General features: G+C 37.0%; 1 protein-coding gene across 8 annotated transcripts in view; it reads left to right on the top strand.

Moving 5' to 3' along the window:
- WDFY3 (WD repeat and FYVE domain containing 3) overlaps positions 1 to 26464 on the top strand; it is a 295582-nt gene that overhangs the window by 16205 nt on the left and 252913 nt on the right. For 7 of the 8 annotated variants that reach the window (XM_055384561.2, XM_055384570.2, XM_055384567.2 and 4 more), the window contains exon 2: positions 17940 to 18033. The exons of the other annotated variant lie outside the window; for it this stretch is intronic. The gene's annotated coding sequence lies outside the window, so the exon portion shown is untranslated. The remainder of the gene's footprint in view (positions 1 to 17939; positions 18034 to 26464) is intronic. 8 annotated transcript variants of the gene reach the window in all.

The raw sequence follows: 26464 nt of genomic DNA, 5'->3' as shown, positions 1-26464 counted from the left end.
GTGGTGTTTGGTTTTCTGTTCCTGTGTTAGTTTGCTGAGAGTGATGTTTTCCAGCTTCATCCATGTCCCTGCAAAGCACATGAACTCATTCTTTTTTATGGCTGCATAGTATTCCATGGTGTATATGTGCCACTTTTTCTTTATCCAGTCTATCATCAGTGGACATTTGGGTTGGTTCCAAGTCTTTGCTATTGTGAATAGTGCTGCAATAAACATACGCAAACAGCATCTATTTTTGAGATGTCATTGGCTTCCCACCTTAGCCACAGTATTTAGAATTCTTTATTATCTACTGCACTTGTTCTTACTGCAGTTCTGTTGGCTTATAAGGGGCCTGAGGTAAATATATTTACTTTTGTCCTTGAGTCTTCGGCTACTTGGTAGTTTTTTTGGTGGTGATCCCATCTGTGGCTTGATCTTTAGCTAGGAATCAAGGTTGTAGAGAAAGCAGAGGAAACAACTTTAATGAAGGTGTAATATTAATAACAAAACTAGATTTTGGAGAAAGTGATAGGAGTCCCATTTTTTGGCACTAAAGAGAATTAGAAATTGAATACGTTTCATAGAGAAGAATTCAGCATTGTTCAGAAGAGGCACTGATTTATGTGACTAGATATATATACTCTTTCATTGCTCTGATGTACCTTAAGTTTTGCATTAAGAAATTGCTTCTAGAACTCTTGAGAATCAGATGGCCTTTTCAATATGCTATAATCTAGAACATATTTACAAAATGTAATGTAGTCATTGTCATTTCTCCCATTTTAAAATTTATCTGGTGATTGAAAAATAAATTTGGGCGTGTAAATGTGTGGGATTCTTTCCTATATTATGTTATTGTTTTAATTGTACTATACTGCCAAGTTTCCAGCTTATGCCATTTAGAAAATAACTTTTTTCTTTCGTATATTTTCTATGTTTTAAAATTCTGTGAGCTTGCTTACTTTTTCCATATCTCAAAATTTGATAGAACTTTGTTGTATTTGTGATATGGGAGCACATGGCCAAGTTGTAGAGTAGGGCAGAGGTAACTATTATGCAGGACAGACTAGAATCAGTCCACATTTAAGGTATAGTGCTACATGTTAAGGTCAATCTAACCTTAACTATAGGCGCTGAGGAAAAGTTCTTTTTGGTAGGCCATACCAGGGTTAAACAGCCAGAGAATAATTCAGTCAACCTATTAATGGGAATTCAAGGGGAAGAACCATATGGAATCTGAAATAGGAGGGTGTGTGTGTGTAAATGACGAAATGAATGCAAACATACATGCTTGTATATGTATGAGTGGCCACCAGATAATTCTGTCTGTGGGTACTGGACTCTAGCTATCAGTCCTTGGGATTGGAAATTTAAAGTAGACTTCTCAGTCCTAGGAAGAGAAAAGCCAGGAAGGGATCAGACTAGGGACCTCCAAAAGTGTCTAAGCAGAAGCTTAGTTATAATAGCTGAGCTATAAACAGGAAAAGGACAGCAGAAGGGGAAGGAGTAGAACAGGGTAGGCATCATAACAAGCTAGAAATCCTAACTATCTAATCTGCAGTATGAAGGCTGGGTAATGATAGTGATGACTTGATCCAGAATTAAAGATTGGGGCGAAACTGCAAAAACATCTTCTATCACAAGTCCGTATTGGTGATCTAGGATTTAAGTGACAGGCGAAGCCAGGCACTTGGAGAGCAGAGACAGGCTGGGCTTGACATTCTTTGATGAACTACTAAGTATCTTTTTTTTTTCTATATACTATTAAGTATTGTTGATCAGTAATCATTTAGTCTGCTTTATTGGCATTGGTATGGCATCACGAGGTGCAAAGAACTGCTGATGCCTCATAGTAACGTCTTAACAGGGAACTGCTGCTAAAATGAACAAACTTAAACACTGAAGTAAATATGCTTTCTTGTGAAATAGGAGGATATGAAAAAGCATGTTAGGCATGAGGGTTCTCATGTCACACTTTGGAAGGCAAAATTACCCTTTAGGAATTTATTTTCTGAGTTGGATAAGAGGAAGCAAGGAAAATGCATGATTATGATAAATTGACCTTAAAATGAGAACCTCCACACCTTTCATTTACTTCCTATAAGAAGTTATAGTAGCATTTTTTTGGTTGCAGTCAGTTGATGCTTACTAGCTTGAGGAGGGGAAAAGGAATTAATGGGACTCACACTGGGAATGGAATGATGGATTGAACAAGTGGGTCTTGAACAGAATAAATCAGAGTTGCTTTGAGGATCTCATTAGCAGGAATTTTATTTATTTATTTACTTTTGAGACAGGGTCTCACTCTTTCATCTAGGCTGGAGTACAGTGGCATGATTATGACTCACTACAGCCTTTACCTTCCAGGCTCAAGTGGTCCTCCCACCTTAAGCTCCTGAGTAGCTGGGACTTCAGGCACATGCCACCATGCCTGGCTAATGTTTTTGTTTTTGTTTTTGTTTTTGTTTTGGTAGATGTGGGGTTTTTTGATATGTTGCTCAGGCTGGTCTTGAACTCCTGGACTCAAGCGATCTCACTGCCTTGGCTTCCCAAAGTGCTGGGTTTACACGTGTGAGCCACTGCGCCCAGCCTAGCAGGAATTTTTATTTTATTTTATTTATTTATTATTATTATTTTTATTATTTTTTTATTTTTATTATTATTATTATTATTATTATTATTTTTTTGAGACGGATTCTCGCTCTGTTGCCCAGGCCGGAGTGCAGTGGCACAATCTTGGCTCACTGCAACCTCCACCTCCTGGGTTCAAGTGATTCTCCTGCCTCAGCCTCCCGAGTAGCTGGGACTACAGGCCCGTGCCACCACACCCGGCCAATTTTTTGTATTTTTAGTAGAGATGAGGTTTCACCATGTTAGCCAGGATGGTCTCCATCTCCTGACCTCATGATCCACCCGCCTTGGCTTCCCGAAGTGCTAGGATTACAGGCATAAGTCACTGCGCCCGGCCCCTAGCAGGAATTTTTATACCTTCTTCCTAGACTCCTGCTATTAAGGTGACTTTGCTGTAAAGATTTAGTCTCTCTCTGCCTTGCATCCTCAATTTATATATTCCATCAAGAAAGGATTAAATTGGCCGGGCGCGGTGGCTCACGCCTGTAATCCCAGCACTTTGGGAGGCCGAGGCGGGTGGATCACAAGGTCAGGAGATCGAGACCATCCTGGCTAACAAGGTGAAACCCCGTCTCTACTAAAAATACAAAAAAATTAGGCGTGGTGGCAGGTGCCTGTAGTCCCAGCTACTCGGGAGGCTGAGGCAGGAGAATGGCATGAATCTGGGAGGCAGAGCTTGCAGTGAGCGGAGATCGTGCCACTGCACTCCAGCCTGGGCGACAGAGTGAGACTCTGTCTCAGAAAAAAACAAACAAAAAACGAAAGGATTAAATTAGCCTCTTTCAGATCAGGTGTCTGTCTGTACTAGAGCCAGGGTATGCAGACTTATGATGTATAGCACGCTAGGAATATACCTCGGTGCTGGGGGTCATTCCCAAAGAAGGGGAAGTCAAAAGCTGTGCAGCCCTCCTAGGTGTCTAGAACATCTCACTCTTTGGTAGCTTAACCACTGCTTTTCCTGTCTCTTTCCCTTTGCTTTCCTCCCCACTAGTAGAGATAACCCTGCTATCCCATGTATTGGTGCAGTTTTTCTAGTGGGAGAAAATCAAAAAGCAAGTTGAAGTACCATATCCAGAGGCAGTGCCATAGGGCTACTGACTCTGAGTGATATCATGCTGCCTTCTGGTTCCACTGTGATTCTTTCTTGATATTTTACAACCTAAATTTAACTCCTGCCAACTTGCCATCTGCATGCTTGAGGGAAAGGAAGAGGAAATAAAGAGAAAATGTATCTAAAGGGAAAGACAAGGGTACTTATCACACACCAGTGACTATTAAGGAAATAAATGGTGGCCACAGTCCTTAGTTTTGCATCTGAGCACAAAGCCCTAATCTGTTTCACTTCAGATTACATATTTCTGTTACCTTCTGCTAGTGTCCTGGCTTATCAGGGTTCTATTTCTAGCAAGCTAACTCAGTCCTTCATTCCCGAAAGGGTCTGAGGTTTGGTAGTTCCAACTGTATAGAATTGTGATAATCTTTCACTCACATTAACACTGTGCACGGCACTGCCAGAGAATATGAGATTCCCCCAGTTCTTTTCTCATAATCTTCCTAGCCCCAGATGTGCAGTAGCAACGTGTCTTCTCCTTGATGGTCAGGAGCAGTCACCTCTGTCAATTCTATAGCCTCCATTTTTGCTTGTTTTTTTATTGTTATGAGGAAGTAAAACTCTGCTTTCAATTGAGTAAAACAGTTATTTTGTTTCTTGGTGTAAGTATTTCATTCTTGGGTACTAAATAAAATTTCTAGATCAACAGATTCCAGAGTTCTTGAGACAAGAAGCAAAACTTTGAAAGCAGATGAAATATACCACCTCCACCATCACCACGTGGTTCCCACATCCAGTGTGTTCCGGAGATGGGAGGATGGGAGACATCATATATTAGTGGGTGGTTCAGAGCTTATTTTATACTGTAGGACAGCACCCCAATATCAGAAGGTTTCAGGTGGCGCAACAACTTGCATGTCAAGCTTCAAAATGCCATTACTCCTCTGTGAGGACAGCTGTGTCTGAATAAGAGTCTATTTGATAAGACTAGTGAGGTCCCTGGGCATCTGCCCATCACCATTTGAAGTGAGTTCCTGGATCAGAGGCCCTGTGAGTGTGATTTATATGAAGCATTCACTTAATCTTGAATGGTGGTGCTGGCAGAGACAAATTCAGAATTGGTGTTTCTTATAGTGAAAACCAGCCATCACCATTTCTGTAATGCAAAGGGTTTGTTATAATTTACCTGCTAAGAAGTAGTCTCTCTATGGGGGACTCAGGCAAATGTGTTCTCAACAGTAGTGACAGTGACGTCAGTCTTAATGAGTTCGTGCAGATTTGCCCTTGCATAACTGCTTCTCCTTCCACCTGGTGGTTTTCATGAACCTACTGAGCAAGGATCAGGCTGGCTGGAGGAGTATGAGTTGGTCTGTGATGTGGGTCATCTTATCCACTCAATTACTAAGAGGCTTTGTATTTTGATTTGTTAGCAGAATTCTGGTGAACATACACATGGGACAGGAATTTTTTAAGACTGTGACCCTGTTGTGAGAGGTTCATTCAAGTAGCTATTCTGAGAATCTCCCTCTTTTTTATCTTTTGATCTTTTCAAGGCCATCGATCATGACACAGAAAAGGGAAGGATTATAAGCTTTCCAGCTACTCCAGGAAGTGTCTACTACAGAAGTAATAATATATTCTATAAGTTCCCAAAACTTAAGACTTTCAGCCACATCCAGTGACTATATGTATTATTTATTTATTTATTTATTTTTATTTTTTTGAGAGGAAGTCTCACTCTGTTGCCCAGGCTGGAGTGCAGTGGCGTGATCTCGGCTCACTGCAACCTGCCTCCCAGGTTCAAGCAATTCTCCTGTCTTAGCCACCACGCCTGGCTAATTTTTTGTATTTTTAGTAGAGACGTGGTTTCACCATGTTGACCAGGCTGGCCTTGAACTCTTGACCTCAGATGATCCATCCGCCGCAGCCCCACAAAGTGCTGGGATTACAGGCATGAGCCACTGCACCCAGCCTATTTGTTTTTTCATACACGGTCTGACTCTCGCCCAGGCTGGAGTACAGTGGCAAGATCTTGGCTCACTGCAGTCTCCTCCCTCAAGGTTCAAGTGATTCTCCCACCTCAACCTTCCAAGTAACTGGTACTACAGGTGTGCACCACCATGCCCAGCTAATTTTTTGTATTTTTTATTTTAATTTTTTTCATAGAGAATGGGTTTGTAGAGGCTGGTCTTGAACTCCTGAGCTCAAGTGATCCATCCCCCTCAGCCTCCCAAAGTTCTGGGATTACAGGCATGAGCCACCATGCCTGGCTGATTTTTGCTTCTTAAAGTTAGGAGTGATAATTTTGGAATAATTAAAGACTAATAAATAATACTCTCATAAAGCTATTTATTCAGTCAGCGAAAAGATATTTAGAGTCTTATTATTTGTTTTAGCGTATGTATTTGACAATCAGGTGCTTATTGAAAATCATTACACGAGTTAGTTTTTCATGTAATTATACTTAAGTTGAATTTCTTTGCTTTCCCCATCAACCTAAAGTTTCCATTTAAAATTTGCTCTATAATTAACAAAAAGTGCAATATATCCTAATCTGGAATGTTTATAATTCAGAGGTCAAATTGCAAGAGGGAGGCCTTCAACAGTTACTCTTCCTTGCTAATTTTAGGCTTTATGTCTGTGCCTCTGGTAGGGACCCAACACAATGAATGGCTCATAACTGGTAAAGACTTATTTTCCAGTTTTTAGTATGTGTAGGCCAAATTGTATCACCCTTAGGCTATTTACTAGTTGATGATGATTTTGTCACCTTTAAAGAGCAGTTTTTTTTTGTTTTGTTTTGTTTTTCAATAAATTTATTCAAGTACAGTTGATCTTTGAACCATGTTGGGGCTAGGGGAAGTGACCCCCTGTGTAGTTGATCTGCATATAACTTTTTTGGTTTCCCCAAAACTTAATTACTGATAGTGTTACTGATAACATAAACAGTCGATTTATACACATCTTGTGGGTTATATGTATTATATACTGTATTCTTTTTTTTTTTTGAGACGGAGTCTTGCTCTGTCACCCAGGCTGGAGTGCAGTGGTGTGATCTCGGCTCACTGCAAGCTCCGCCTCCCTGGTTCACGCCATTCTCCTGCCTCAGCCTCCTGAGTAGCTGGGACTGCAGGTGCCCACCACCACGCCCAGCTAATTTTTTTGTATTCTTAGTGGAGATGGGGTTTCACTGGGTGTTAGCCAGGATGGTCTCGATCTCCTGACCTTGTAATCCGCCCGCCTCGGCCTCCCAAAGTGCTTGGATTACAGGTGTGAGCCACCACACCCAGCCATATACTGTATTCTTACAGGAAAGTTAGTTAAAAGAAAATGACATTAAGAAAATCATAAGGAAGAGAAAATATATTTACTGTTCATTAAGTGGAAGTGGGTCATCATAAAGGTCTTCATCCTCATTGTCTTCACACTGAGTTGGCCGAAGAGGAGGAGGAAGAGAGGAGTAGTTGATCTTGTCTCATGGGGCAGAGGCAGAAGAAAATCCACATATAATTGGACAACACAGTTCAAACCCATGTTGTTCAAGTTTACTGTATATATGTAAGTAAAAGTAAACAAATTGTAAGTTGAAGCTTAATGAAATTTCTCAAAATGAACATGCTTCACCATTTAAAAAAAAATAAAAAGGTTAGCCACAGACTGGTAAATATACTTGCAAAACATATACATACGTGGCAAAGGATATGAACCAGAATATATAAAGAACTCTCACAATTCAATAATAAGAAGACAAAGAACCCTGTCGAAAAATGAACAAACAATTTGAACAGATATTTTACCGAGGATATGTGAATGACAAATACATGTAAAATCTGATGATGTTAAGTTTGGTAAGGGTATGCAGCAACTAGAAGTTTCCTCTCATTCATTCTTGGTGAAATGGTATAGCCATTTTAGCAAACAGTCAACTAGTGTCTCATAAATTCAGACATATTCATTAGGTTCTATAAATTCCATTCCTAAGTATATCTATAAAAGAAATGAAAGCACATGTCCACAAAAAGGCTAATGTTCATAGCAGCATTCAAAATGTTTTAATTTGCTTTTCATAAATAATGGTAGTGAGCTTTCATTGCTTGTTTGCTGTATGTATCCTTTTTTTAAAAGTGTCGACATATTTTATTCTTTTAAAAATCAGTTTGCTTTTTTTTTATTGTTTAAAGAATTCATTATATATTTTGGGTTCCAGTCTGGTATGTGTTTTACAAATACTTTCTCCCAGTTTTTGGCTTAATTTCATTTTTATAACACTGTGTTTTGAAGAGCAGAAATTAATTTTGGTGATGTCCACTTTGCCCGTTTTTTTCTTTTATAGTTTTTACTTTTTATATCCTGTTAGAGAATTTTTTGCCTAACTCAAAGTAACAATGATTTTCCCTGAAGTTTTCCTCTGGAAGTTTTATAGTTTTATATTGTACATTTATGTCTGTGATTTGGTTTGAGTTAAATTTTATATATAGTGTGATGTGTGGGTTGATTGAAGTTTTTGTGAGTTTTATTTATTTATTTATTTATTTATTTATTTATTTATGGCTTGTGGATATCTGATTACTCTAGCACTGGCTAGTGGAAAATTTTTCCTTCCCTATTAAATTGCTTGACATCTTTGTCAAAAATCAGTTGACCATGTTTGTGTGTATCTGTTTCTGGAATTTCTGTCCTTTTCCATTGATCTAGGTGCTTTTACCACTGCCACACTATCTTGATTACTGTAGCTTTATAGTAAGTCTCGAAATCAGGTAATACGAGGCCTCCAATTTTGTTTCCAAATTGTTTTGACTATTCTTGATTTCTTTTTTGTGTAAATTTTAGAGTCATCTTGTTGATTTCCAAAAACGAAAGTCTACTCTAATTTTGATTGGGATTGCATTGAATCTGTAGGTAAATATGGGAAGAACTGATTCCTTGAGTATATTGCCTCCAAATCCATGAACATAGAATATCTCTCTATTTACTTAAGTCATCTTTGGTTTATCTCATCATTGTTATCAATGATTATCTCATTAGTGATTATTTCATCATTGTTTTGTAGTTTTCAGTATACAGATTTTGCACATAGTTTGTTGGAATTACCCCTCAGCACTTCATGTGTTTTGGGTGCTATTATAAATGGTACTATCTATCTATCTATCTGTCTGTCTGTCTGTCTGTCTGTCTGTCTATCTATCTATCTATCTGTCTGTCTGTCTGTCTATCTCTTTATTTATAACTTTTAGTTTTTTCATTGTTAATATGTAGGAACACAATTGATTTTTATATATTGAACTTTGTATACTGCAGTCTTGCTAAGTTCCCTTATTAACTTAGGGAGGTTTCTTTGGTAGACTCTTTGGGGTTTTCTATATAGATAATCATGCTGCCTGGAATAAAGACAGTTTTACTTCTTCCATTCCATTTTTGCCTTTTATTTATTTTTCATGCCTTATTGCACTGGCTAGGACTTCCAGTATATGTTAAAAAGAGAAAGCATTCAGTCTTTCTTCACTAAATATGATGTTAGCTATATCTGTTTTAAAGAGGCTGTTTATCAGGTTGAGTAAGTTTCATTCTATTCCTGGTTTAGTAGAGCTTTTATCATTAATATATGTTGAATTTTGCAAGTGATTTTTAAAATATCTATTGAGATTATATGGTTTTTAATCTTTATTGATAATGGTAAATTATGTTAATTTTTTGAATATTGAATTAGCCTGGCATTTCCAGGATAAATGCACTTGATCATGATGTAATACCCCTTTTATATGTTGCCAGATTTGGTTTCCTTATATTTTGTTAAAAGTTTTTGCATTTATGTTCACAAAAAATATGAAATTTCTAGTCTTCTTTTCTCTTAATCTCTTTGTCTGGTTTTGATATCAGGATATTGTATCTTATAAAAGGCTTTGGGAAGAGCTTTCTTCAATCTGGATTGTGCTGGTTAGCATAAACAAGAATATATAGTGTGCTATCTTTTGTGTAAGAAAAAAGGGAAAATAACACATACATATATATGCTTGACTTTACAAAAAGAAGGGGTAGTGAGAGGTAATGGGGCCAGAGGTTTATGGGAGGCAATGACACTTCAAAGTAAACCTTTTTTTAAAAAATATAGTTTTGGCTTTTCATAGTGTGTTTTTTTCAGTATTCAAAATAAGGACGGAAATGGGGAGAATCCTAATCCACTGAAACAAATGAACCTGAATGTATTTTAAATTAGTATTGTACCCCCATTGAGGGAACAAAGAGTAAATCTGAGTAATTTATTACTAATAACATGGTACTATAACTATAACCATATACCCTCAGCTTGGGTAGAGTTGAAAGAGACGGGTTGCAGGCAACTCTTGAACTCATTCTATTAGGTTTACTTTTCATAGTGATATGGACATAGCACTTCTGGGACTTTTTAGGTGTGTTGGGGATTGAGTAAATGTTTTGAGGTTGTTGGAGTGAGGGTTCTCCCTGAAGAAGGAGAGACACACAAATATGAGGTGGGAGAAGGCAAAATAAATTCTGTGCAGGTGGATTGGAAGTGAAGGTATCAGTGTGAGTTCATTATGTTTTAAGCCAATATATGTGTACATGTAATTGCATGTACAGACATATGCACATAAATTTGTGTGTGTATTTGCATTCATACGTTTCCTAGCTCTGTCCAGTAAAAAGGCTAAGAGGCAAAGAGCATACCTAACTCCAAATTCTTGGAATTAGAATTCTGTAATACCATTCTCAAGTCAAAGGAACCAGAGCTCCTCACAGAAATAGATGATTCTAGGATAGGGTAGGGCACATACCATGTGAGCCTGGATTATTTTTTAATGCGAGAAAATAGAAACTTTTTTTTTTTAAAATAAGAACATGTCACAAGAAGCCTATTGGCATTCCTACTAGCCAAATTTGAGATAATTTAATAATCAAGTAAGTATAATAATAAATTATGAACCATTAGAAATAGGAATAAATCCATAATGATAATAAAAATAAGTGAATGAATAGAGGAGAAAGGAAGCCTCTTTCTTCAAGTAGGACTCTGAGCTTTAGAGTTGGAAAAATCATTATTTTGTAGCCAGCGTAATAGATATTATGTAGGGCAAGAGTCATAACTAAATGAGGGAGAAATTTTGATGAGAAGCAGGATATTTTCAATGTCTTAAAGCATCACCCCGCAGACTGTGTACTAATTGCAAGGGATAATATAGTGATTATGCATTGGTGCGATCCAACAACAATATGGGGCAGATGGTCACCATGTGACTCCAGATAGGACACCCTGAGGGGACACATCATCTCCTCTGTAGTATTCTGGCCAAGACTGCATAACCTGAATTTAATCATGAGGAAACATTCGACAAGTGCAAAATAAGGAATGTTCTACTTTAAAAAGCGGGGAGGGAACTGTGGTCCTTAAAAAAGTCAGTGTCATAAAAGAGAAAGAAAGGCTATGGAAGTGTTCCAAATTAAAGGAGGCATAGAAGAGAGAACCACTAACTACAGTACCTGACCCTAGACTGGATCTTTTACTGAATGGGGGAAAATATACCATGCAGGATGTTATTGGATCAATTGAAAAATTAGAATATTGGAATATAGACCATAGAATAGATAAAAATATTGTAACAATGTTATAATTACTGAAGTTGATCACTGTGCTTTCCTTATAAGAGAAAGTATTGCTAAAGAAACGCACATTGGAAGAAGAGGAGGAAAGGGCTTGATGTATATAGTTTATTCTCATTTGCTCCAGGAAAAAAAGTGTATGTGTGCATGTGTGTGTATGAATGCAAGAAAGTGTAAAAGCTCAGGAGCACAAATGTAAAAGTAAAGAGGTGACATTAGTAATGGCTGAATCTGAGTATGAGTGATTTTTGTATTCTTACTAACTTTTCTGTAAGTTTGAAATTATTTTCAAACAAAATATTGAAAACATTTAAAAATATCTGCCCTTTATTTTTAGACTTTCCTCATTTATAAAGAGCTTGGTTCTTTCTCTGGAACCAGTTTGGAATGAACATTTTTGTAATATTTTCCTGTGTGCTGGTGTTACGGCCCTGCATGCCAACCATTGTTAAATATGACAGCAGTTAGTGGGAAAGAAATGAGTCATTCTGTGGACGGCCAGAGTCTAAAACCTAATTATAAGGGGAACTATTTGTTAATTTATCAAATTTATGGAAGTATCAGTTACAATGTCTAATAAAATATTTCGAGGTTATCATCATTATCAATTATCTTTTGAAGAAATTTTAGAATGATTCTTTTACATCAAAAATCTAGTTGTTGTACCCCGATTATTTAGATTATCTTGTTTTATAAACTAGGAAAGATTCCCATTTTTAGCCTTAAGAGAGTAACTGTTTATTTATTTTAAAAAATGTTAATTGGATGCCTGCTATGTGCCAGATTCTTTTCTAGGCATTGGAGCTGTAGCATTAAACTAAACAAAACCATTGCCCTCATAGATTTTACATTTTCATGGAAGGACATAGACAAATAGGAATAGAAGGGAAATACACCTGTCAGAGTATCGCAGTGCTTATATCCAAATAACCCTTATTTTACTTAATAATGGCCCCAAAGCATAAGAGTACTATGCCTAATTTATAAATTAAATTGTATCACAGGTATATATGCATGGGGAAAAATGTACTGGGGGTCTTGGAACATATCCAACCCCCAACCCACACAGATAAGGAAGGGTCTACTGTAATCATCTCTTGGAAAAGCATATAGGGAGAGAATAGCAAGTATAAAGGCCCCAAGGCAAGGATGTGCCTGGCCTGTAAAAAGAATGGCAAGGAAGTTAGTGGGAAATGAAGTCAGGGGTAATGGGGGCCAAATTTTATAGGTTCTTTTATGTCATTTTTTAAAAAAATGGCCTACCTTGAGTGAGATGGGAAGCCACTGGGAGATTTTAGGAGCAGATGTTATGCGATTTATGATTTATGTTAGGTTGTCTGGATCACTCTGGCTACTTTGATGAGAAAGGACTTGAAAATAGGACAAGGGTAGAAGTTGGGAGGCCAGTTACTAACCTATGGCAAAAATCCAAGTGAGGGACAATACAGACTTTGACCAAAATAGTAACTATGCAAGTGGCGAGAAGTGGTCAGATTCTCAGTATTTTTGTAGATAAAGTCAATAGTACTTGCCAGTGGGTTAGAGAAGAAGGCTAAGAACCTAAACTTTAAAGGTCAAGGAGAAGAGGAGGAACTAGCAAAGAACGCTGACAAGGAGAAGTCAGTGAGATAGGATGAAACCAATAGAGTTGGTTCTGGAAGCCAATAAAAGAAAGTGTATCAGTATGTGATATGTCATGCCAAATGCTGCAGGTAAGTCAAGAAAGATGAGAACTAATAGGCCTTTGGATTTAACAATATTCAGGTAATTGATGACCTTAAGTTTCAGTGATGTTGTGTAGTAAAAGTCTAATTGGAGTGTGTTGAATTTGAATGGAAGTATAATTGTAGACAAGGAGTACATGCTTGTGATGTTTTGCTAAAAAAGGAATCAAAGATATTGGCCATCATCTAGAGGCATAAAAGGAGTCGAGAGGTTTTGTTGTTTGTTTTCTAATGATTGGAAATGTATTTGCCAGTGATTTTGCTTTATTGGAAGGAGGAAATTGATGATGTAGGAGAGAGAAGTGGGATTTCTTAGAGCAATGACATTGGTGTTTTAGGCATGTAACATCTAGTAGCAAAGTAGAGGAGTTAGATTTTGATGGGAATCCTGAAATTCAGTGAAAGGGTACAGATTCAGGTGGGGAGGTAAATGTCATAAGAGATTCTGGAAGTTCTCTTCTGATTGCCTGTGGCTTTTGAATTTTTTTTTTTTCTTGTATGATGCATTTCATCAGATTACCTGGCAGGAGTCCTGGGAGGCCTTAGGAGGACTCTAAAACTGCTTGTTAAAAATTTTGAAAATTTATTTTTTGTTATTATTTAGTTTAACTGTCTACTTTGTATAAAGTTTGGAAAGAGACTCCACAAAATCTTTCTGGGCTATTTGGAAAAAAATTTTCTCATTGATCTTGAAGCCAAATAATTTTTTTTAAAAGAGACAGGGTCTTGCTATGTCACCCAGGCTGAAGGGCAGTGGCACGTTCATAGCTCACTGTGGCCTCAATCTCCTTTACTTAAGTGATCCTCCTGCCTCAGACTCCTAAGTACCTAGGACTACAGGTGTTTGCCACCATGCCCAGCTAATTTTTTAATTTTTTGTAGAGATGGGGTCTCACTATATTGCCCAGGGTGGTATCAAACTGCTGTTCTCAAGTGATAGTCCTGCCTCAGCCTCCCAAAGAGCTGAGATTACAGGCGTGAGCCACCACTCCCAGCCCAAAGAGTATAAGACCCAGCACAATTTCCATTTTAAGTATTAATAGAAGAAAACCAACTCAGAAGACATAGATAGGCTGGGGAGATATAGCTAATCATCTAGCTAAGTCTGGAATTCAGGTTTCTGTAGCATTTCAATGTACACAGTTTAATTTTGAAATTTAGTTTTTATACATATGTGCATATACATTTAAACTTAATCCTCTGACAATGTAACTGACTTACTCTAAATTGGAGGCAAGGAAAGCATGAAGTAAAAATATGTAAAATGTCAGGGTCAAAATGGGAACTTTAAATTGTGGTCTAAATTGTGACCTGTGTAAAACTTGATTCCTGAGAATTATATTATATTACCTGTTGTAGTTAGAATGTACTGAAATCATTTTGTAGCATTTGTTCTTGGCTGAGTTTATATTAAAATGAAAGATTGTAAATCTAGATTGTGATTTTATACTATTTTAGATTTCTGATACTTTAAGATGTCTGTAGATTACATTTATATTAAAAAATGGGTTGAGGAAATCATTGGTACTCTAACTTGCTGTTGCCAGTTTTCTGGCCACCTGCTATTTTTGCTTCTGCTCCCTTATCTCAACAATTGCCTGTTTTTGGTCAAGACTGGTAAAACCAAGTAATGGGCATCCAAATAACATATAAAATACACATGAAACAATATGAAAATGGCAAATAAGTCAGGAGGAAAATGGGTAAAATATATGAATAGGCATTTCATACAAGAGAAAATATGAGATAGCCAAGAAACATGACATACTCAGCATCATTAATTGACAAGGAAGTGCGAACTAAGACCACAATTAGATGCCATTCTATACCCAGCATTAAAAAGTTGGCATTACTACACGTTGGAGAGGCTGTAGATGTGGTAGTTCTGCTACTACCTTTTGGTAGTGAAGTTATAAATTGCCAAACACACTTTAGGGAAAGTAAAAATTGGCATCATCATGAAAATTAAATATAAGATTACTCCCTAACTCTTAGGCATGTACTTAAGAGAAACTCGGACACATGTGGAACATGACACATGTCAGAACTTTCATAACATAAATGTTCATGATAGCAAAACAAAAAAAAACTTGGAGGGGAAAATAAGCTATTGACAAGAGAATGGATAATTAAATTGTGATATATTTGTACAATGCAGTATTATTCTGCAGTGAAAGTGAATGAACTACAACTATATGCAACAACGTGGGTGAGTTTTGGAAACGTAATATTGAATTAAAAAACCAAATCCTACAAGATAGGAGGATAGATTTTGATACCGTTTTGATAGATTTCAGAACCAAGCAAAATGGAACACTATATTGTTCAGGAAGATGTACCTATGTGATATACTGTTTAAAAAGCAAAGTAATGATAAACACAAAATGCAGGATTGCGGTTACAGGGGGTGGCGGGGATAAGAGAGGTGGAGCATGGAATGGAGGAGGAACAAATTAGTAGAACAATACCAATAACTTACCCTTAGGTTCTTGAGTTGGGTGACAGGTATCTGGATGTTCATTCTATTATTTTGCTTTGAATTTAAAATGTTCCAAATAATTGTTGTATGTAATAATTAATATATTAAAAGATAAGCTATAATCTGAAGTCATAATTTAGGAGACATGTCTTGTATGTAATAATTAATATATTAAAAGATAAGCTATAATCTGAAGTCATAATTTAGGAGACATGTCATTAATTCTGCCTACTCTCTACTGCCACCTGAATTCCTAACAGCACTCAGTATTTCACTAGAATCATCTTGTTTTAAAGCTTTCTGTCTCATTAAGCCTGTATGTATCTGCCATCTGGCAAGTGACTCAGTAAAAACTTACTGGATAAATAACTAGATCATTGATTTGGGGAAATAATTCAGGATATTTCTTAGAAACTACCCAAGAGGTAGACTTTTAAAGAGTACTTTTCCTTAATCTGATTTAAAAAATGAGCAAAAGATCAGAATAGACATTTCTCAAAAGAAGACATACATACGGCAAACAAACATGCATTAAAAGGTGCTCAGTGTCATTGATCATCAAAGAAATTCAAATCAAAACTGCAATGAGATATCAACTCGTCCCATTAAAATGGCTTTTATGCAAAAGACAGGCAATAACAAATGCTGACAAGGATGTGGAGAAAAGGGAACCCTCATACACTGTTGATGGGAATGCAAATCAGTACAGACATTATAGAGAACAGTATGGAGGTTCCTAAAAACCTGAAAATAGAACTGCCATGTGATCCAGCAGTCCCACTACCAGGTTTATACCCAAAAGAAAGGAAATCAGTGTATCAAAGAGATATCTACACTCCCATATTTATGAGCACTGTTACCAATAACCAAGATTCGGATGCAAACTAAGTGTCTATCAGCAGACAAATGGATAAAGAAATTGTGGTATATACACATTGGAATACTATTCAGCCATAAAAAAGAATGAGATCCTGTCGTTTGCAACAACACAGATGAAACTGGAGGACATTATGTTAAGCAAAATAAGCCAGGTGCAGAAAGACAAACTTTGCATGTCCTCACTCATTTCTGGAAGCTAAAAATTAAAACAATTGAACTCATAAATAGAGAATAGAGTGATGGTTACCAGAAGCTAGGCAGGGTAGTGGGTGGGGCAAGAGGGGGGATAGTTAATGGGTTCAAAAGCATAGTTAGAAAGAATGTATAAGATCTAGTATTTGGTAGCACACTAGGGTGACAGTTAATAATTTGTACATTAAAAATAAGTATAATTGGAATGTTCATAACACAAAAAAATAATAAATGCTTGAGATGATGGACACCCCATTTACCCTGATGTGATTATTACACATTGTATGCCTGTATTAAAACATCCCATGTACCCTATAAATCTGTATATTTACTATGTACAGGTACAAATTAAAAATAAAAATTAAAAAGAGGGATTTTTCTCCTACTTCTAGCTGGGTTTCTGTAATAGAACCAGCCAGGTAATGAGATAAACCAGCAAAACTAGGTTATTATTGGTTAGGTTTTTGAATAATTACCTGTCTATTGAAGGCAATATTGCCTTCAATGATTTTGAATGATTTTGTTTGAACTATAATAATATGATTAAAGAGTTTAACAAATAAAGTTACATAACAAAAACACATAGCTCATCTGAAAAGGCGAATGTCATTAAAGATGATGCTATTCTTTGGTATAACATTTTAGAGTTAGAAGGCCCCTAGGAATTAGTCCAGGCTCCTCCTTTTTGAATTAAAGAACTTTAGGACCAAAATGTGTTTGACTACACTGTAGAACTTGTTGAGAGCAGAGTTACTAGAGGCCTAGAAACTAGATCTCATGATTCATATGCTAATGTTTTCATATTGAAATATTGACTGGTAAATGAAAGGAAACATTTGTATGTCCTGTATAAGACAACCCAAATAACTTGAGACTAGAGTATGACCTTTGAATGAGGCAGCAATTTTTAAAATTTTAATTTAGAACAAATCAATTCAGCTCTATACCGCATTTATCTTGAGATGCATGACAAATACACCTAGAGAAATAGCATGAATTTTTTCTCCAAGAAAAGGGTCTGTGTGGTCTGTGATGTACAAATGAGTACTGGACTGGAAGTGGTAAGGGTTGAGTTCTGAATCTGGCTCTAACACTAAGTAGCTGTGTTGTCATTGATTCTTTGCATAATTTCTCCAGGTCACAGTTTCCTTATCAGTAAAATGAAGAAGTGAAATCAGATGGTCTGTAGAGACCAGCTTTAAATAACTTTATATTTTTCATGGATCTTTAATAGCAAATTTAATCTATTTTAAATAAAGTGCTATATGTTCCATTATTAAACAAGCAAGACAACAAGTAAGGAGGTAAAGAGAATCAGTAGAATATGAATGACTCATGATGTATATTCTGAACATAAACTGAGTTTTCTTTTCCTTTCCTTCATCAGGTATAATACTTCTCCACGTCTGCTTCAGGAAGAAAGTGCCTGCCATTCTTATCATTTCTAAGCAGGTTCATGCCAGCCCAGAACAGAGAATCAGGTCAGTTTTAGGATTGTTTTTTTTTGTTGAAAAAGGAGCCAGTAACAGAATTGTGATTGTCTTTGCTGCATTATTGTGTAGCCGCAAGACCAGTGACTTGTGATTCAGGAGTTGGGTTTCAACCGTCCTTTACCACTGATGACTGGTAAGCTTAGGCAAGCCTTCTTTGCTTGTTGGCTCTTAGTTTTCTGCACCAAAACAGGGCTACATTAGAATAAGTTATCTTCAGTTTCAATTTTGGCTGTAAATCAATATTACTTTTCTTGTAGGTACCTACAGATGATGAAAGTCATATTTTTAAAGCATCATTTCCTCTTGTTTTTTCCTGGAAAAATGTAGTTGTTTTTAAAGCACATGCTTTGAAACTCTTTAATCCATTGTATTGTGGTTTCTTTGAGTGACTAATTTAAGGAATAAACTGTCTTGTGAGGCCCTTGAGAGTACTGTGGCTACCCTTAGTTTTAATGCTTTACTTTACTTTGTTGTTATTAAAAAGTTTATTTTTTACATGAGGTTATTAGTTTTTCAGTAATGTTCTTCAGCTTTAGAGAGGGTACCTTTTTGATCATGTTGGTTCTCTGTTGATTGCAAGTAATCAAATTATTTTAACCAAAAATGGGAAAACTTTTGGAGTGTCCCAGTAGATGTCACAGGATCCAAGAACAGAAATGCAGCTGGACTGCAAATAAGAACCCAGGACTAAAGACAATCAGATTTCCCGCAGGCTCTCAGCAGAGTGTCTCTTCTCTGCATGTTCATCTCATTCTTCTCTCTCTCTTTGGGAACTAGCTATCATCATGTTGCTGTTCTTTGTGAGGTGAAGCCTGCTTGCCACTGCCTCCCAAGCATAATACCTTATAATCCAGATCCCAAAGAAAGGCTAACTAAGCACTCAATACTGACTTGCCGGAACAGACTCTGATTCCTCAATCAGATACCTTTAGACAAATTGTGGCTTAGGGCATGGTAATTTAAAAGCTTTGCATTGGCTTTCTTTGTTTTAAAGACTGTTCTCTGAAAAAGATCTCACTTATTCCTACTAAAATGTGGATAACTAATAATAAGATGTAGTAGTACTTCTTCCACATGTGCGATAGTCTCCCCTTATCAGAGAGGGATATGTTTCAAGACCCCCAATGGAAGACTGAAACCACAGATAGTAGGGAACCCTATGTATACTATGTTTTTCTATACATACTTGCCTGTAACAAAGTATAATTTATACATTAGGCACAGTAAGAGATTAACAATAATAACTACTAATAAAATATAACAATTATAATAACAAATATTGCAGTGAAAGTTATGTGAATGTGGTTTCTATCAAAATATCTTACTGTATATAATATTTTTGGATTGTGGGTAATGAACCGTGGAGGGTGAAATCATGGATAAAGGGGGAATATTGTAATACTTTAAAGTTATATCCATGTTATTGCATTCATCTGTGTTACCCAGCATTAAAAAGGATAAAACTTCTGATCCTTTTAATGCTGGGTAGTATTTCATTGTTTGGATAGTCCACAGTTTGTATATCCTTTCACCAGTTGATTGACATTTATTTGACTGTCATGAATAAAATGGTACAGTGCAATAAGATATTTTGAGAAAGGAAACCTTTTTCATTTGACTTTTTGAGAAAAAAGATTTGAATATAGGAGACATACTATTAGGTACCCAGCTGAGCTGCCAACTATGATTTTGGGTAAATTACTTTTTCTCTGTGCACCTCAATTTATTCTGATCCGGCATTGCCACATACTAGCTTTGTGACCTTTACTTCTGGACATCAATTTCTACATCTTAAAAAAGGAGTGGATAATAGTGGTAGCTCATGGTATTATTATAAAGAATTAATGTATGTGTTCCTGGCACATCATTATTATTATCATCATCAATTTCTGAAATGAGTAGATTAGATTATATGACTGCAGAGGTCCCAGCTCACTAAAATATCTGTGGCCCTAAGATTTTCCGGTATGGACTAATATCTTTTTTCTTAATAAAGACCTTTGGGCATCTACTTGAGTCCTAAATGGAGGCTAATTTTGGTATTGTTGATAGAAGTTATTTTGAATTAAGTGTATGTGTGTTATCTATTGCCACATATATTAGTTTGTGAGGGCTGCTGTAACAAAGTACTAAGAAGTGGGTGGCTTAAATGACAGGAATTTATGGTCTCACAGTCTGTGTGCTGGAAGTCTGACGCCAGTGTTGCAGGGTTGGCTCCTGAGGCCTGTGAAGGAAGGATTTGTTCCAGTCCTGTTTTCTTGGCTTTTAGGTGGCCATCTTTTCCCTGTGTCTCTTTGCACGGTCTTCCTTCTATGCATGTCTCTTGTGTCTAGATTTTTTTTTTTTTTTTTTTAAGCGAAGTTTCTCTCTTGTTGCCCAGGCTGGAGTGCAGTGGTGCGACCTTGACTGACTGCAACCTCCGCCTCCTGGGTTCAAGCGATTCTCGTGCCTCAGCCTCCCAAGTAGCTGGGATTACAGATGTGCATCACCACATCCAGCTAATTTTTTGTATTTTCAGTAGAGACAGGGTTTTGCCACGTTGGCCAGGCTGTTCTCGAACTCCTGACCTCAGGTGATCCACCCGCCTTGGCCTCCCAAAGTGCTGGGATTACAGGCGTGAGCCACCATGCCTGATCCTGTGTCCAGATTTCTAAGGACCCCAGTCATACTGGATTAGAGCCCACCCTGATGGCTTCATTTTAACTTGATTACCTCTTTAAAGACCCTAGCTTCAAAGGTCACATTTTGAGGTACTGACGGTATGGATTTCAACATATGAATTTGGGGGGGGGGGGGCGCAATTCAATCTATTGCCCTACATAACAAATTACCCCAAAACTTCTCAGATTAAAACTGCAACCATTATCTGTTTTTGTTGATCGGGGATCTGAGTGCAGCTTAACTGAGTCCTCTGGCTCAGGATCTCTCACAAAGCTGCACCTAACATGTCTGCTAGGCCTGTGGTGTCATCTGAAGGTCCTGGGGGAGGATCTGCTTCCAATTCAATCATGTGATTATTGGCAGCACTTAGTTCTTCACTGATGGTTGAACTAAGGGACCCAGTTCCTTAGTGGGCTGTTTTTGAGGAGCTAACTTCAGTTCCTTGCCACTTGAGCCTTTACTGTAGGGCAGCTCACAACATGGCATCAACTTCCATTAGTGCAAGCTAACAAGAGAGGGTGACCAAGATGAAAGGCACAGTGTTTTTGTAATATAGTCTTGAAAGTGGCATGCATTCACTTTTTCCATATTCTGTTTATTAGGAGTGATTCACTAGGTCCAGCCCACATTCAAGGAGAGGGGATTACACAAGGGTGTGAATACCAGGAGGTAGGGTCATTGGGAGCCACTTTTGAGGCTGTACTAGTATGTATAAAATGAGATATGTTTTGGTCCTGTGTAGACTTATTCAAGTGGCACGTGACTTTTCACTTCACTACGTTATTAACATGATATTTCTCATAAAATATGCAGAGGTCTAATCTCATTTCCCTGAAAACATTTAAGAGTAAGAGGTCTGAGGTTATTAAGATTACCTTAATTTTATCAACTTGTTTGTGGTCATTTTCAACAACTAAGGTATTATAAAGTATTAGGAATTAGGTGCCATATGTGAGGGTATTTAATACACCAAACTGGCCAAGGGTACTGCTCAATTACAGTTACTTTTACAGAATGTAGTGGTACAATCATATATACCATATCATCCAGCTAGCAGTTCTTACCATTTACACTGATGGAAAAATCCATAGTGTTTTAGTCAGGGTTACCCAAGAGACAGGCTATCGATTGAATATATATTTAGATAGTGATATATATGAGAAAGGATTTATTAGGGGAATTGGCTTAGTCAATTATGGAGACTGAGAAGTCTCACCATAGGCTGTCTGGAAGCTGGAGAACCAGGGAAGCTGGTAGCATGACTCAGTCCAAGTCCAAAGGCCTCAGAACCAAGGAAGCCAATGCTGTAACTCTCAGTCCAAGGCCGAGGGCTCGAGAGTCAAGCACGGAGGAGGGAGAGGGGTTGATGCTAGTCCCAGAATCCAAAGGCTAGAGAACAAAGAGCTCTGATGTTCAGGGACACACGATGAAGGGCATCCTGGCTTCAGAAAAGAGGGCAAGTTCACCCTTCTTCTGCATTTTTGTTCCATCTGGGTCCCCAGCTGATTTGACAGTGCCCACTCATATTGAGGGCAGATCTTCCTTACTCAGTCCACTGACTGAAATGTCAATCTCCTTTGGAAACACCTTCACAGACACACCTGGGACACCCCAATGATTCTAAACAAATTCCATACCACCTGGTTTTGTCTTTCAGCAGAAACGGGATGAGCTCAATGCCTGCTGAAGCATTGAGAATAATTACTGCTTTACCAGCTATCTGGGTATATTAGTTCATTCTCACATTGCTATGAGAAAATACCTGAGACTGGGTAATTTATAAAGAAAAGAGCTTTAATTAATTCACAGTTCCACATGGCTGGGGAGGCCTCAGGAAACTTAAAATCATGGCTGAAGGCACATCTTCACAGGGCAGCAGGAGAGAGAATGAATGCCAGCAGAGGAAATGCCAGACACTTATAAAACCATCAGATCCCCTGAGACTCACTCATTATCACAACAACAGCATGGGGGAAACCTCCCCCATGATCCAGTTACCTCCACCTGGCCCCGCCCTTGACACATGGGGATTATGGGGATTACAATTCAAGGTGAAATTTGGATGGGGACACAAAGCCAAACCATTTCACTGGGTATCCCTTAATCCAGTCATGTTGATACTCCAAATCAACCACCATCATATTTGGAAACTTATTTTATGGGTTCTTTTTGTAATTCTTCTTATGGAAGGCTGTATAGTTGTGTTTCTGGAAGTGAAATTTGACCTAGTTGGCATTATCTGTAGGAGTTAATCTATAAGGTGTGTGTGTGTCTGTGTGTGTGTATGTAACATATGGAACAACATTTCTTTAGTAAATTTAGTCTAAATATCTCAAGTTCATGGAGAAAAGGTTGTTTTTAAAAACTTCATTAGGTTAGATGGAGCATGACTTCTTAAGCATATGATGACATGATTTTTACGTGATTTTACAAGTGGTTGTTTATTTTTATAAGTACTTGTTTATTATTTGTGAATTACTGTAAATAGAATACATTTAATAGTAAACAAACACCTCATTGTTAGAAATGTTGAGACATTTTTAACTCTTACTAGATTTGGACGTTTAAGTCATAGTATACAGAAATTAAGTAAACATAATTTAATAGGATTTCTATGTGATATTCCTTTTTACTTGTTAGCAGGGTTAGCAGAAATCATACAAAAACTTAAGACTTTGTTTTGGTATGCCTGTAGTGGACTGGGGAAGGCATTCTTATCTTTGAACAATTGATAATTTTTTTCTTAGAAAAAACTCTGTTGAATTGATTATGGCAGAGGGGAAGGTCTGTTGAATTGATTATGGCAAAGGGGAAGGTTTAAGCTTATGCTCTTAGGATGCTGTTACCAGGATACTGAGCTGAAAGTTCTGTTTTATAATATACCTCCTTTTTATTATGAAAACTTCTGGAACTGCATAGATTTATGACTAGATTTTAGGCTTTAGACTATTTGAGGAAAATAATGTTGCAAATTTTATGATTTAGAAAAACATCACCCAGAAATGAAAGTCTGTGTCAAATGTATTAGAAAGAAAACATGTGTTGAGAGAGTTTAAAAAGCTGGAAGGGAACTCAGGAAAATGTAAATGAGTAAAGATACTTGATGTGAAGTTTAAATTACAAAGTATAAAAAGTTTTTATAATCAGAAAAAATATGTAGCAAAATAAAATTGTATTACTAGAGTTTTGGGATTTTAAAATCTAATTCAATTTTCTTTCATTTGAAGAAGTGATACTTAAAATTTCGGTCTTAGAAACACTAATCTTTTTAATCACCACTTTATCTTCTGTTGTGAAACTTTTTTCCTTTTTCTATAGACTTTTGATTTATTAAACAGAGCCTGATGTTTGTATGGCCACATCACATTGATTTTTTTTTTTTTCTTTTAGAGATGGAGTCTCGCTCTGTCGCCCAGGCTGGAGTGCGGTGGTGCGATCTTGGCTCACTGAAAGCTCTGCCTCCCGGGTTCAAGAATTGCTTGAACCCGGGAGGCAGAGGTTGTAGTGAGCCGACATCATGCTATACTCTAGCCTGGGTGACAGAGGGAGACTCCATTTCAAAGAAATCTGAAAACAAGTATAGACTGCCCAATGGTTTAGTCTCTCCCTTACCTTTTTAAACCCAATTTTATATTTTGAAAAATTTAAACATGCAGAAATGTTTAATGAATAATACAGTGAACATCCAAACACCTTCAACCTTGACTCAATAATTACCAACATTTTGCCACATATATTCTTGTGGAATATGTACATTTTAGAGAGGGGTGTGGCACTGCTGGACCATTTGAAAGTAATTTCAGACCTTATGACATTTCACTCTTAAAAACTTCATACTTTAATATGCATCTTCTAGAAATAAAGGATGTTGTTTACATGACCACTGTATTAATTACCATATGTAAAAAAGAACAATAATACTGTGTTAAATTCAGTCCATATCTTAATTCTCCAGTTGTCCTCAAAACTTCCTTTATAGCTTTTTTCAAACAACAATCTAGTTAAGGTCCACATATTGCATTTGCTTATGTGCTCTTTATTCTTTAAAAAATCTAGATTAGTTTCCCTTATCCTGTTTGTCTTTCACTCTTCCTCTCTTTTTCTTTCTCTCTTCCTTTCTTTTTTAATAATACTGACTTTTTGAAGAGTCCAGACCAACTTTCTTGTAAAAATCCACATTGTCCATTTGTTTCTTCCTGGGTCTGCCTAGTGAAGTCAGAAAGTATTCCTGCCATGGGAGCAGCAAGCCACATGAGATATTTTTTTAAAAACTTCCCAGGGCATTAGATAGTGACTAGAAGTAGTTATTACTTGGTTGAAGTTAACAAATGAGAACAATTAAGAGAGGTTTCTTTGAGGCTAATAGAGTAGAAATTGGAAAAATAATAGGAAAAGAAAGAGGTTAAAGGAAATGCTTATGGCACTGAGGCATGATGCTCGGTGAGTTACTTAATAAAGAGGGAAGAGACTTGGAAATCACAGTCCTCAGCACCTAGAGGGTTAGATGTCCATTCTGTGCTAGCTAAGTAGCTGAATGAATGAAGAAACACCTTTAGATTTTCTCTTCTGAGCTTAACTGCTACTAAAAAACAAAGGAGATTGTGAGCATTAAACCTTTTGTAGGTATGAGGTTTTCCATGGAAGTATACATGTAATAGTATATTGTACTGGTTCTTGCAAATTTTCAAGGGCAAATTTGGAGCCATGATCTTATACTTTGGCTATATCTTTATGCTTTATAATGATTGTGTAGGTTCTGTAGTTGGAAGGTACTATAATAGGAAAAGTTTTAGAAGCAGAGGATTTTAGTTTTAAATGATGTTCATACCACATACTAGCTAAGCAGCCTTGTTCAAGTATACCTTTTCCTCTGACTGTTTACTCCTTTATGATGATGGAACAACAATGTGTAGGTGAAAGAGCAGAGGATTGAGTATAAGGCAGACAGACCTGTTTCTAAAGCCTGGTTTTTCTGGTTTCTAGCATGTGACCTTGGGCTACTTAACTTCTCTTATTCTCAATGTTCTGTTTTGTAAAAATGGAATTGATAGTATCTACTTCATGTGATTGTTGTTAGGATTAAAGAGATAGTTCATGTAAAACGCTGAGTGGAGCCTGGCATATGGTAGGTACTTGGCATATGTTAGCTTTCTTCACACGGGGTTATTGTGAGGATCAAGTTAAATGGTCAACTAAATGTAAAATGCCTTTGTAAAGAATAAAGTCCTACACAGAAAAATTAGCCAATGCCTAGGAAATAGAATATGGATATAAAGCCGTGTATGTATTTCTATTCATTTTACATTGTAGAAACATCTGCAATGATAGTATCCTAAGAAATATTGTAAATGCTAGAAAATAACTTTTCAGAAATCTGCTTTTTAAGAAAATAGATCTAATTGTTAGGTATTAAAACATTGCAATTATTTTTTTTGTATAGAAAAAAGATTCCTTTAATCTCTTAGGGCTGTGCCCTAAATCACTGTGCCTATGTGAATGCGTATATTTATAGCCTGAGTGCTTCCCCCATTAATGTAGCTTGTAGGAATTTATTTATGTAAATGTTTCTATTAACAAAAAAATAAGCTGATTACAGTTTTTGCAGTTTGGCATTAGGGAAAATAATATCTAACTCACAATCATGACTATTTGCAGCCTTGACCTCCTGGGCTCTATCGATTCTCCCACCTCAGCATCCCCGAGTAGCTGGTACTATGGGTGCACACTACCACAACTGGCTAATTTTTGTATTTTTAGT

Source organism: Gorilla gorilla, chromosome 3 (genome assembly GCF_029281585.2).
Source record: "Gorilla gorilla gorilla isolate KB3781 chromosome 3, NHGRI_mGorGor1-v2.1_pri, whole genome shotgun sequence".
NCBI classification, from domain to species: Eukaryota; Metazoa; Chordata; class Mammalia; order Primates; family Hominidae; genus Gorilla; species Gorilla gorilla.
Note: the sequence above shows the minus strand (reverse complement) of the source record. Positions and strands in the feature narration are given on the sequence as shown.